The sequence below is a fragment of the Oreochromis aureus genome, linkage group 3, assembly GCF_013358895.1.
Source record: "Oreochromis aureus strain Israel breed Guangdong linkage group 3, ZZ_aureus, whole genome shotgun sequence".
NCBI lineage: Eukaryota > Metazoa > Chordata > Actinopteri > Cichliformes > Cichlidae > Oreochromis > Oreochromis aureus.
This window is the reverse complement of record NC_052944.1, coordinates 121,315,732-121,328,913: the sequence shown is the minus strand read 5'-3', so window position 1 is coordinate 121,328,913 and position 13,182 is coordinate 121,315,732.

Below are 13,182 nucleotides of genomic sequence, written 5' to 3'. Positions count from 1 at the left end.
TATCTTATCTCCTTAAAGCGTGGACATTTGGCTACATGTTTGTCCATCTCTTAAAACAACAGCAAATGTTCTAGTCATCCACCCATCCATATTCTTCCTCTTATCCAGGGCCGGTCACAAAGGCAGCAGCCTAGGCAGAGAAGCTCAGACCTCCCTCTTCCCAGCCACCTCTTCCATCTTGTCTGGGGGAACACAAAGGTGTTCCAATTGCAGCTGAGAGATATAATCTCTCCAGCGTGTCCTGGGTCTACCTCGGAGCCTCCTCCCGGTGGGACATGCCTGGAACATCTAACTCAGGAAGCACCCGGGAGGCATCCTTGTCAGACCTGAACCAACTCAGCTGGCTCTTTTCCATGTCAAGGAGCAGCGGCTCTACTCTGAGCCCCTCCCGGATGGCTGAATTTCTCAACCTATCTCTAAGGGAGAGGTCAGCCACTCTTCGGGGGAAGCCCATTTCCACCGCTTGTATCTGTAATTTCGTTCTTTTGGTCACTACCCACAGCTAGTGACCATAGGTGAGGGTAAGGACGTAGATCGACTGGTAAATTGAGAGCTTCACTTTTATACTCAGCTCTCTCTTCACTACGGACTGGTACAGTGTCCGCATCACTGCAGCCGCAGCAACAATCCGTCTGTCTATCACCTGCTTCTTTTCTCCCATCACTCATGAACAAGACCCCGAAATACTTAAAATCCTCCACTTGGGGCAGGAACTCATCCCTGTCTGTCCCTGAGTGGGCACTTCGCCCTTTTCCGCCTAAGGACGATGGCCAGAGAATTGGAGGTGCCGCTTCTCATTCCCACCACTTCACACTCGGCTGCAAACCATTTCGGGCGTGTGTAGGCCATCACCCGATAAAGCCTACAGAACCATATCATCCGCAAAAAGCAGAGATGAGGTTCTGAGAGCACCCAAGCAAAAGCCTTCTTCCACTTGGCTACACAAATAAATTTTGTCCCTGGCGGAGTCCATCATCGGCCGGAAACAAGTCCGACTATGGCGACCAGGCTCTTGCAACAGTTGTATAAGGATCGAATGGCCCATAGCAATGGGCCAGACACCCTATACCCCCGAAACAACTCCCACAGGACACTCTGAGGAATCCCTTCTCCAGGTCCAGAAAACACATGTAGACTGGTTTGGCAAACTCCCATGCACCGTCAAGTATCCTTGAGAGGGTAAAGAGCTGGTCCAGCACCCTGGTATAGACCTTACCAGGGAGGCTGAGGAGTGTGATCCCCCCTATAGTTGAGATCCACCCTGCAGTCCCCTTTCTTAAAGATAGGAACCACCACCCCCTGTCTGCGAATCCAGAGCTACCACCCCTGATCTCCCCGCAACATTGTAAAGGCTTGTCAAGCGAGACAGCCCTACAACGTCCAGAGCCTTCAGAAATTCAGGGCAGACCTCATCCCCAAGCCCGATAGGACTCCTTCAGCCTGGTGGCTCCCTTCATCTCTGGTGTCCACCATTTAGCTGGGTAGCTATCACCGTGACAAGTACCAACCACTTTGTGACCGCAGCTCAGTGCAGTGGCTTTAGAAATGTAGGTGCTGAACATGGTCCATTCGGACTCGATGTCCAGATGTGTTAAAGCTCTGTCGGAGGTGTGTGATGAAGATCTCGTGGACCAGGACCTCTGCCAGGTGTTCCCAGCGCATCCTCACTTTAGGTGCCGCAGGTCTGTCCAGCATACTTCCCTGCCACCTGATCCAACTCACCAACAGGTGGTGATCAGTTGACAGCTCAGCCCCTCTCTTTACCTGAGTGTCCAGAAAATATGGCCTAAGGTCTGGTTATACAATTACAAAATCGATCATCAACCTGCAGCCTAGAGTATGCTGGTGCCATGTGCACTTATGGACACATTAAGGACAACAGTGGTTGTTTAATGACTGTTCCAGTCATCAAGCAGCTTAAATCTTTACAGAAATCCTCTTACTGCAATAGAGACAGTCAGCCAGTTCCTCCTGATTCATCCTCCTCAGGAAGTCCACTGTTATCTTCACAAATGCCTTTTTGCTGTTTCTACTCTCTTTATTATGCTCCCTATGACTCTCAAAGTATTCTGGGTAATCTAGACTTAGAACCTTCTTGATCTTCTTCAGCTCGTTCTTCACAAAAGTGATGATGTTGTCCTCCAGCATCTGGAATAGAATACGTTATGAATGACCAAATCAGACTGAAATCATGGAGCCAAACATCAGATCCATGTTGGACACGAAGGCTGTTTCCCAGTCCTGCGATCGCATGCTTCGGAGTAAGCGCAGTTCACGTACTATGTACGGCGTGTACTAGGAAGTACAAGAAATGCGGATGTGCGAGGCTTGTGAAATTGGACGGCCTGGCCTTCATTGCGCTGCTCAGGTTGCCTAGCAACCATGATACTAACACCGAGAAACGTTTCGTACAGCACTGTTTGACAGAAATGAAGGAGAAAAATGTTTTTGTGATCACTCTTTTTAATGACCTCACTTTGATTAGTTGAGTATCTGAGTCCACAGGACTGTAAAGACATGATTGTTGGGCTTCATTTCTGTACTGAACAGTCATTTTAAGATTAGCTAATTGTTATTTACTAACCAATGTTGTTTATGAGACTAAAGTCATCCCACGTTGGTAATGTAAATATAATACGGCCAATATTATATTTTGTGTCAGATTATTATGATATATTACAGCAGTGAGCTTGAACTCTGTGTCAAAGATTGAAGTTGCAGTTATTTACATTTCCTATCACGTTAAATCTTCACTCAAACATAAGTATCTTTGACAGTGTATACTTAGATGTATTATATATGAGAGACAAATATTGTTAGTTTAATATGTTGGCATTATTACATTTGTTTAATGCTTACATATGTGTAAAAGGAAAATGTACGAGCTGTGATAACTGTTTCTGAAAGAATGCAGAGTATACTGATATATTAAATATTCCTTTATTGGGTGAGAAAATCAGACCATGTCATAACTGCTTTAAGTCATACAGAATAGATATCAGAGGCTTAAACAGGCCGACTTCTGCTAAATGGGTCAAACTGGGCAGAAAGTATACAAACACATAACATCCTTATAGAATATGATGTAACAATATAGATCAACTTACCTCAGAATATATAAAGCATGTAAACAATTACAGCAATATGATGCAACAAACACAGCAGTGCTACTAATCCAAAATACTCAAAGCTTCATAGAACTGAAACAAACATTTATTTTTAGCTCCATTCTGCTGCTGATACATACTTTAGGTTTCTAAATATTAAACTTGTTGCTGCCTTTCATAGTGTGTAACCTGAAGGCCCTGAGTACTTTCTCCCACACTGAAAACACTGGAATGATCAAATTATTTGAACATTACCTAATAAGACTGATTCAGGACAGACAATTAGTTATTTTAAACTTTTCTAGCAGTCCTTCACAAACAGGGAACAGTCTGTCTATTCTCTCCATCTGTCAGCTGCTGCTGGCTCTTCCTCCTCTTCCTCACACACTGCTGAGTTTGTCCTGGTGGATCATCAGGGGTGCAAAGCCTCACAGATGATGTGCAGCAGTGGGTCCCTCAGTCTGTCCTCACTCTGGACACTTCCACTGCTACAAAACAGCACAAGAGAAGGAGGATTTAGTGTTTGTGTTATTACGAGTGCAAAACAAGAAGAGTTCCCAGATGGTACAGTGGACACATGTGTGACTCCTGTGATTAAAGCGTCTTTCTTTCAGTTTAACGAGTGAACCGTCAGCTCGTTCAAACACACGTTAAAGTCCGTTTGGCTCGACACCACCGAACATACGCAGCAATATAACATAGCTAACATTAGGACAACATCAGGACTGCAAACCGAGCAGCATTCACTGACTTTCAGCTTGTTGTGTTTGTGGATATATGGCTGACTTTAATTATCCACATAATCATCACAGTCTCTGTAAGATTAACCCTTGTATGGTGTTCGGGTCTGTGAGACCCATGCCATTTAGAGGCCGTTGCCCCTTTAGGCAAAACCTGCAAAATATGGTATAAAGGTATGTCCACTTGAATATAACTGATTTTTTTTTTATAACAATTTATTTAAAAAAAACAAGAAGCACATTAATTCATAAATGTGATCGAACAAAGGTAAAGGGGAAAAATTAACCATGTTCACATGGCTCGTAATTGGGATGAAGTAAACATCTGTTGAGTAATTATAAAATTGTTTGATAGTGTTAATTGGAAAGCCAAAACTCTAGCGGGTCCACCAGACCCATGAACACTGGCTGAGTAACAAAAATATGAACACCATACAAGGGTTAAGGTCAACTGTTGAATGGCATATATTTTAAAGTAAAGGCTTTAAAACCAAGTTAGTACAAACATCACTAATGTCACATAACTTTGCCGGCATGTGGCCAACAGTAATGTTTTAATGTTCTTCATTATTAAATATTCGCACATAAATAAGTGACATAATATTCAGTACTTACTTTTGAAAGTTACTCTTCGGCCGCTCCGCTTCAGCCATCCGCCGCTTTTTTTGGCAAAATTATCCACACCCACCACCGCGCTATGAATTGTGGGATATATGGGACCACACTTCAAATTTGGGAAAATCGATGGCGCATTTGGAGTACACTTTGGATTGGGACAGCTGTCGTCGCGTCGCTGTGACATAATAGGTCTCAAAATGCGTACTCAAGAAGCGTGCGGTTGCTGGATTGGGACACAGCCAATGACAATCCACTGACCATAAATATGGAGTCCAGGTGTGTTTGATGCTGCTGGGCGGACTCACCCCTGGGAACCTCTGAGCTCTCTTGGTCAACTCTGTGGAGTAATCATGGAGAATTAGTTCAAGCACAGGATAAAGATCCAGTAGATTTATGCTCAAATAACTTCATCTGAATCAACTTCGTCAAGTTTTAAATTCTCAGATTCTGAAGATATTTGGCATTTTAAGTCTGTTTTCTATGAACTTTCTTTCAGTAGTGATGTAAGGGATGATGTCGCAGAAGCTAAGAGGAAACTCTGAGACTTCATTAAACTGATAAACTCACTCACTCGAGGGTAAAACTGATGAACCATCAACTAATGCTCTCAGAAGGCCAGAAGGTCCCTGAATGTAACTGCAGTAAATTCATCGAGTGTTTGAAACTTGACGACTTCCTTCTGTTTTCATTCTACACACAAGAAGTTGAGTCCATTTCTCATTGGTTTGATTTTACTTCTCATTTGAGTCTCGTATTTGGAGTCTCCTCAACAATTTGAGAGAAGAACAATAAATAGGATTTAACCCTTATGCCCTCCAACTATTTTATGCCCTTTTGAGGTAAAAAAATGTGTACACACACACACACACACACACACACACACAGAGTAAAATGTGAAATATCACTAGTTTTCTTCAATATGAAATGCAGACATTACAGAGTGCGTAGTTTTATTCTGGAGTGGCAGGGAGATTAAAACTCTAGTTTCAATGAAAGTGAATGAGAAATTTTTCATTTAGAGAGGCAACACACACACAACTTAATAATACTGTTGCGGCTCCTCCAACCTACGGCCGCGGCAGGCTAAACATGAGGACACAGATGACGCGCAACAATAAACGCATTAAATACACTTCTGTAACATTTGCTCCTTTTATTCCACATGCAACTGTCCAATATACAAATCAGCACATGGGATCAACTCCTAAACAATGCACAGGCTGCACAAACAAATAACTGCAACTCACAATGGCTGCACTAACTACTATGCCAAACTACAACTTGGCCTATGACATCAATTAGTGCATAAATATACAAAAACCATCAAGTTACAGTCAAAATTAGTGATGGGTCCAGCAACACTGACGCACCGGCGCATGTATCAAGCTCACAGAGTGAAGCCTGTATCGGTGCGTGCGTCGCTTTAAGAAAAAGTCACGTGATCGATACAGCTGCTGTATCGCTCATTGCCAACGCGCCAAACTGTGTTTAAAAGGTACCGCATCCGGATCTGCCAAGGGAATGAGTCGCCACCAAAAAAAACACAAAATTACTCTCGCAAAGATAAAAAAAAAAAAATACACATCTCTCCATAACAAAATGGAGCCCGAAAGAAAAAGAATTGTTTCTGCTGTGTGGGATCATTTTTATCTTTTAACTGCAAATAGTTTGTCTGTCGTTGTTTCAGTGTAATCTATCAGAATAGGAAAAACAGCAATGTGACTTGCAGTGTAAATTATTTATTTCATTTTATGCAGGTTAAATGTCGCATCTGTTCTGCAGAGCTTTATTACACAAACAAAAGCACCTCCTCAGTGTTTAGGCATTACAGAGCCAAACATGAAAATGAGGAGACAAACACACTGAGAATGAACACAGGTAGGCCTATATTGACACTGAACAGCTTTATCATCATTTTTTTTTTTTATTAATATGTGTTTTATTATTTTGAAATCAAGCATCTAGGAAGATTGTTCTGGACCAGGCAGTCCTGAATTTTATTATAGAGGACTGCCAACCCCTTAGTATTGTGGAGAGTGTTGAGAGAAACATTCCAAGATCAGAGGATCCTTTAACGTCCTGGGGAATAGGAAGACATCTTATCTGAACCTTTTCCACCTGGCTTTACAGTTTGTGTACCCCAGCTTCATCTGTGCCTGTGAGTTTTCCAAAGCTGGGGAAATGATGTCAAAAAAAACCAAAAAAAACCCCCATAATAGACTGAATGCAAAAACATTGGATAAACTTATTTTTCTGAATAAAAATTTATAATAAACTCTGAGTCAGTTACATTTAAATGGGTAATATTACATTCACAATACTTTCATTCTAATTTTCACTTAATGTCATTCACAATATATTTTAAAGATGTCTACAATATTTGAAATGTAAAAGATATAAAATGATTCCATGGAAAGTACAATACCTTACAGTGTATACACGTATGACTAGGTCATTGAATCAGTGTCTGTTGGGAGTCTGAAGTAAGTTGCCTGCAGTGATATTTAAGGTCCAGCAGGTGTCAGTATGGAGCAAAACAGCAACACTGTGTCGACACAGTATCGATACAGTTTGGGGAATGTGCTGAAACGCTTCACGAGACCTCATCTACCCATCACTAGTCAAAATCTATCAAAATCATTCAAGCTGTGCTCAAGCTGCGGTCAACAGAAAGTTTTGCCCCATGCTCACCCTACCTTTCTGCTCATCAACATCAGGTGCTGCGAACAGGTGAATGCAACCACATTTATTATCTACCACACCCATGAGACACGCCCCACACCCGTGCACCAATACAGTGAGTCCATTTAAGCCAACCCACTTAATCAAAAAGAAAAAGAGCAACTCATATGGCTCCTACAAATACTATCAAACCAATTTTGTTGCTGATATTTGACACATCCAAGACTTTAATTGCCACTAAGGTCCCATCCCCATATAAGATAAGATAAGATAAGATAACCTTTATTAGTCCCACATGTGGGAAATTTGTTATATATATGATTTATTAATATGATGATTAATATGATTTATTATATGGGAAAAAATAGTTTTTTGAAAGTTTTTTCAATAAATAATCAATCATTTCAACGTTTAAACTAGCATTTAAAGGGTTAAAATCCTGAATATAAGTTAATGTTTGATTATTTTTGAAAAGGCTCTCACCCCAACCCCAACCGGTCGCAGCAGATGGCCGCCCCTCCCTGAGCCTGGTTCTGCTGGAGGTTTCTTCCTGTTAAAAGGGAGTTTTTCCTTCCCACTGTCGCCAAAATGCTTGCTCATAGGGGGTCATATGATTGTTGGGTTTTTCTCTGTATCTATGAAGCGCCTTGAGGCGACTTTTGTTGTGATTTGGTGCTATATAAATAAAATTGAATTGAATTGAATTTATTAAAAAAAAAGGCTCCAAAAGAAATTTGCTCTCAGAGTTCTTGGCAGATTTTGTGTGTGTACATTTTCATCCGCGGAGTTGAAAGACTGAAAAATGCATCAACACGGTATGGATAACATGCAAGAGGAAAAGATACTCGATTTCCAATTTGAATAAAAAGATGGCCTGCAAAAATCCATGTCACAAGCTATAACATTGAAAATGATTGCCAAAAAAAAAAAAAAAAACAAGTTAAAAGAAACTTAAAATAAATGTCCAATGAGGCCAATCAGATCCAGTTTATCTTGTTAAATTGCTCAATAGCGGAAGAAGATGAGTGTGTTTAGTGTGCATCCCATCTGATTGTTTTGCACAACACATTTAGCATATTTAATGACTGAACTTTTTCCCTTCATACTTTGAAACAAATGGTAATTAAGTTTATAGAGAATTAAGTCTATGAATTCTCAACATTGTTTTTAACCAATCAGATAGACGCACATTGTCATATAAAACTTTGCATGCTGCTAAGTTGAGTTACGTTCTTTTGGAAGGATTGAGTGTAACTAATGGTTTTAGAGACTCTGAACAGAAGAGATCCATGTACATGAGACTTTTTAAATCATTCAATGCTTCAATAAAAGCTTCAGGGCGACCGTGGCTCAGGGGGTTGGGAAGGGCACCTGTAACCGGAAGGTCGCCGGTTCGATCCCCGGCCTTCCTGGTCCTGGTCATTGTGTCCTTGGGCAAGACACTTTACCCTACCGCCTACTGGTGTTGGCCAGAGGGGCTGATGGCGCGATATGGCAGCCTCTGTCAGTCTGCCCCAGGGCAGCTGTGGCTACAACTGTAGCTTGCCTCCACCACTGTATGAATGTGAGTGTGAATGAATAATGGCATTGTAAAGCGCTTTGGGTGCCTTGAAAAGCGCTATATAAATCCAATGCATTATTATTGTTAAATGTGGAATGAAGGTTTTCATGTGTCCATTTGAATCTGAATCAATCTGTATTAATGCTGTATTTGTTGTGTGCTCTTTATGGTTTTTTAACTATAGGCCTCATCCTCCATCCTCATCCGCTTTATCCGAGGTCGGGTCGCAGGGGCAGCAGCCTAAGCAGAGAAGCCCAGACCTCCCTCTCCCCAGCCACCTCCTCCAGCTCATCCGGGGGAACACCAAGGCGTTCCCAGGCCAGCCGAGAGATATAATCTCTCCAGCGCGTCCTGGGTCTGCCCGGGGCCTCCTCCCGGTGGGACATGCCCGAACACCTCACCCAGGAGGCGCCCAGGGGCATCCTTGTCAGATGCCCGAACCACCTCAACTGGCTCCTTTCGATGTGGAGGAGCAGCGGCTCTACTCTGAGCCCCTCCCGGATGGCCGAACTTCTCACCCTATCTCTAAGGGAGAGGCCAGCCACCCTTCGGAGGAAGCTCATTTCTGCTGCTTGTATCCGCGATCTCGTTCTTTCAGTCAATACCCACAGCTCGTGGCCATAGGTGAGGGTCGGGACGTAGATCGACCGGTAAATTGAGAGCTTCGCTTTTACACTCAGCTCCCTCTTCACCACGACGGACCGGTGCAGCGTCCGCATCACTGCAGCCGCAGCACCAATCCGTCTGTCGATCTCCGGCTCCCTTCTCCCATCACTCGCGAACAAGACCCCGAGATACTTAAACTCCTCCACTTGGGGCAGGAACTCATCCCCGACCGGAGTGGGCACTCCACCCTTTTCCGGCTGAGAACCATGGCCTCAGATTTGGAGGTGCTGATCCTCATTCCCGCTGCTTCACACTCGGCTGCGAACCGTTCCAGTGCGAGCTGGAGGCCTTCACCGATGAAGCCAACAGAACCACATCATCCGCAAAAAGCAGAGATGAGATTCTGAGGCCACCGAGTGAAAGCCCTCCGCCACTTGGCTGCGCCTAGAAATCCTGTCCATAAAATTATGAACAGAATCGGTGATAAAGGGCAGCCCTGGCGGAGCCCATCACCCACGGAAACGAGTCCGACTTATTGCCGGCAATGCGAACCAAACTCTTACAACGGTTGTATAGGGATCGAATGGCCCGTAGCAATGGGCCAGACACCCCATACTCCCGCAACACCTCCCACAGGACACCCCGAGGGACACGGTCGAATGCCTTCTCCAAGTCCACAAAACACATGTAGACTGGTTGGGCAAACTCCCATGCACCCTCAAGTATCCTTGAGAGGATAAAGAGCTGGTCCAGTGTTCCGCGACCAGGACGAAAACCGCATTGTTCCTCCTGTATCCGAGGTTCGACTAACGGACGAACTCTCCTTTCCAGCACCCTGGCATAGACTTTCCCAGGGAGGCTGAGGAGTGTGATCCCCTGTAGTTGGAACACACCCTCCGGTCTCCCTTCTTAAAGATGGGGACCACCACCCCGGTCTGCCAGTCAGGGGTACTGCCCTGATCTCCACGCAACATTGTAGAGGCGTGTCAACCAGGACAGCCCTACAACGTCCAGAGCCTTCAGGAACTCAGGGCGGACCTCATCAACACCAGGGCTCTGCCACCGAGGAGTTGTTTAACTGCCTCAGTGACCTCGCCCCGGAAATTGGCGGGTCATTCCCTCATCCCCAGACTCTGCTTCCTCCTCGGAAGACGTGTCAGTGGGATTAAGGAGGTCCTCAGTATTCCTTCCACCGTCTGACAATTTTTCTCAGTCGGCGTCAGCAGCGCACCGCCAGCACTATACACAGTGCAGGTAGAGCACCGCTTTCCCCTCCTGAGACGCCTGACGGTTTGCCAGAATCTCTTGAGGCAGTCCGAAAGTCTTTTTCCATGGCCTCTCCGAACTCCTCCCACACCCGAGTTTTTGCTTCAGCCACTGCCCGAGCCGCATTCCGCTTGGCCTGTCGATACCTGTCAGCTGCCTCTGGAGTCCCACAGGCTAACCAAGCCCGATGGGACTCCTTCTTCAGCCTGGTGGCTCCCTTCACCTCTGGTGTCCACCATTTGGTTGGGGATTACCACCACGGCAGGCACCAACCACCTTGCGGCCGCAGCTCAATGCAGCAGCTTCGGCAATGGAGACGCTGAACATGGTCCATTCGGACTCAATGTCCCCAGTCTCCCTCGGAATGTTGTTGAAGCTCTGCCGGAGGTGTGCGTTGAAGATCTCGCAGACTGGGGCCTCTGCTAGGCGTTCCCAGCACACCCTCACTCACGCGTTTAGGTGCACCGGGTCTGTCCAGCGTCCTCCCCGCCACCTGATCCAACTCACCACCAGGTGGTGATCAGTTGACAGCTCAGCCCCTCTCTTTACCCGAGTGTCCAGAACATATGGTCGCAGGTCTGGTGATACGATTACAAAATCGATCATCGACCTGCGGCCTAGAGCATCCTGGTGCCACGTGCACTTATGGACACTCTTATGTTCGAACAAGGTGTTCGTTATGGCCAAACTGTGATTTGCACAGAAGTCCAATAACAAAACACCACTCGGGTTCAGATCAGGAGGCCGTTCCTCCCAATCACGCCCCTCAGGTCTCGCTGTCGTTACCCACGTGAGCATTGAAGTCTCCCAGCAGGACAACAGAGTCTCCAGGTGGGGCACCTTCCAGCACCCCCAGGGACTCTAAGAAGGCTGGGTACTCTGAACTGCCACTCGGCGCATAAGCGCAGATGACAGTCAGGACCCGTTCCCGACCCTGAGGCGCAGGGAACAAACCCTCATCATCGGGAAAAACCCCAGCGTGCCGGCAGCAAGCCGGGGGATTAAAATACCCACCCCAGCCCGCCGCCTCTCACCAGGGGCAACTCCAGACTGAGACAGAGTCCAGCCCCTCTCCAGGAAACTAGTTCCAGAGCCCAAGCCATGCGTGAGGTGAGCCCGACTATATCTAGCCGGTACTTCTCAACCTCACGCACTAACTCAGGCTCCTTCCCCACCAGAGAGGTGACATTCCATGTCCCTATTGCCAGTCTTGGCAGCCGGGGATCGGTCCGCCAGGGCCTCCGCTCCTGGCCGCCGCCCGACACACAATGCACCCGACCCCTATGGCGCCTCCTGCGGGTGGTGGGCCTGCGGGAGGATGGGCCCATGTCTCCTCTTCGGGCTGTGCCCGGCTGGGCCCCATGGACTAAGGCCCGGCCACCAGACGCTCGCCCTCGGGCACCCTCCCCGGGCCTGGCTCCAGGGCGGGGCCCCGGTAACCCTATCCCGGGCAGGGTAAACTGTTCCCTCGATGTTCTTTTCATACGGGTCTTCTGAATCGCTCTTTGTCTGGTCCCTCACCCAGGACCAATTTGCCATGGGAGACCATAGGCATAACTATAGGCCTGGGTGAGGGTAATTGTGGAGAGGGATGAATTTATTGACAGGTTTGGTCTGCCTGTCGTAAAAGGAGGAGTAAGATAAACAAGAAACCACAGTTACGAGCCTGGGCAGGGCCCATTGTGCTTTATTAGCTGCTTCGGGGAAAAACAAATCAACATTACAAAAAAATAAATAAAAAAAATTCAAAACAACATACTGTAAAACTGTTCTTCATCACTTGATTGCTTCAATACATCACTTGGGCACATATATGCTGGACCTTTTGATCTCGCTCTCACTCTTAACCAATCAAATCTCACTGTGGTGGCTGCTTTAACCTCGGTATGATCCAGGTTGAAAGAGGGTGCCCAGTCTGGATCGCATTCCAGCATTTTGTAGGCTGATTTGCCTACAAAACACAACAAACATTAGCCCGCAAAGCCACAGTAAACAAAGCAGCATAGCGCAACGAATTTAGTTTAAATCAATATAAGCATTATTTGTAACCTACATCAACAATTACGTTCTGATAAATTATGTATTAACTACAACAAAAGATTTACCTTTGTGGAAATGCTTGGAGCAGAATAACATGTGAGTGGGAGTGTTCTGGAACGTTATATTTGGTCTGCAATCCAGGCCATCTGTCGCCTCTTCGTGACTTCGGAAACATGACTTGAACAATTTTTTTTCCACGAAGGAATCTGATAAAAAACAATCTCTTTACCCGTCGACTTCCCGTGGCTGTCATGCGACCGGCTATGGCAGTTAATAATACAACCGCTTCTTGCCATTCTTTGTGTCTCTGTATATCTCTGTGTGACTGTTGTCTTGTAATAGCCCATGCACGCTACACCTCTAGCCTTTGCAGTAATTTCCATAGCTTAGTACTGCAAAATCAACAGTAAAAAACTCTAAAGGATGTTTGCAGTTTAGTACTGTAATTTGCATGTAATTGTGGGAAAATTCCATGAGATTACATTATTTTTACGGTAACTCACCGTACTCATGGAAACAGCTGTAACATACAGCAAATGTAACAATTGGTGATGTTACTGAG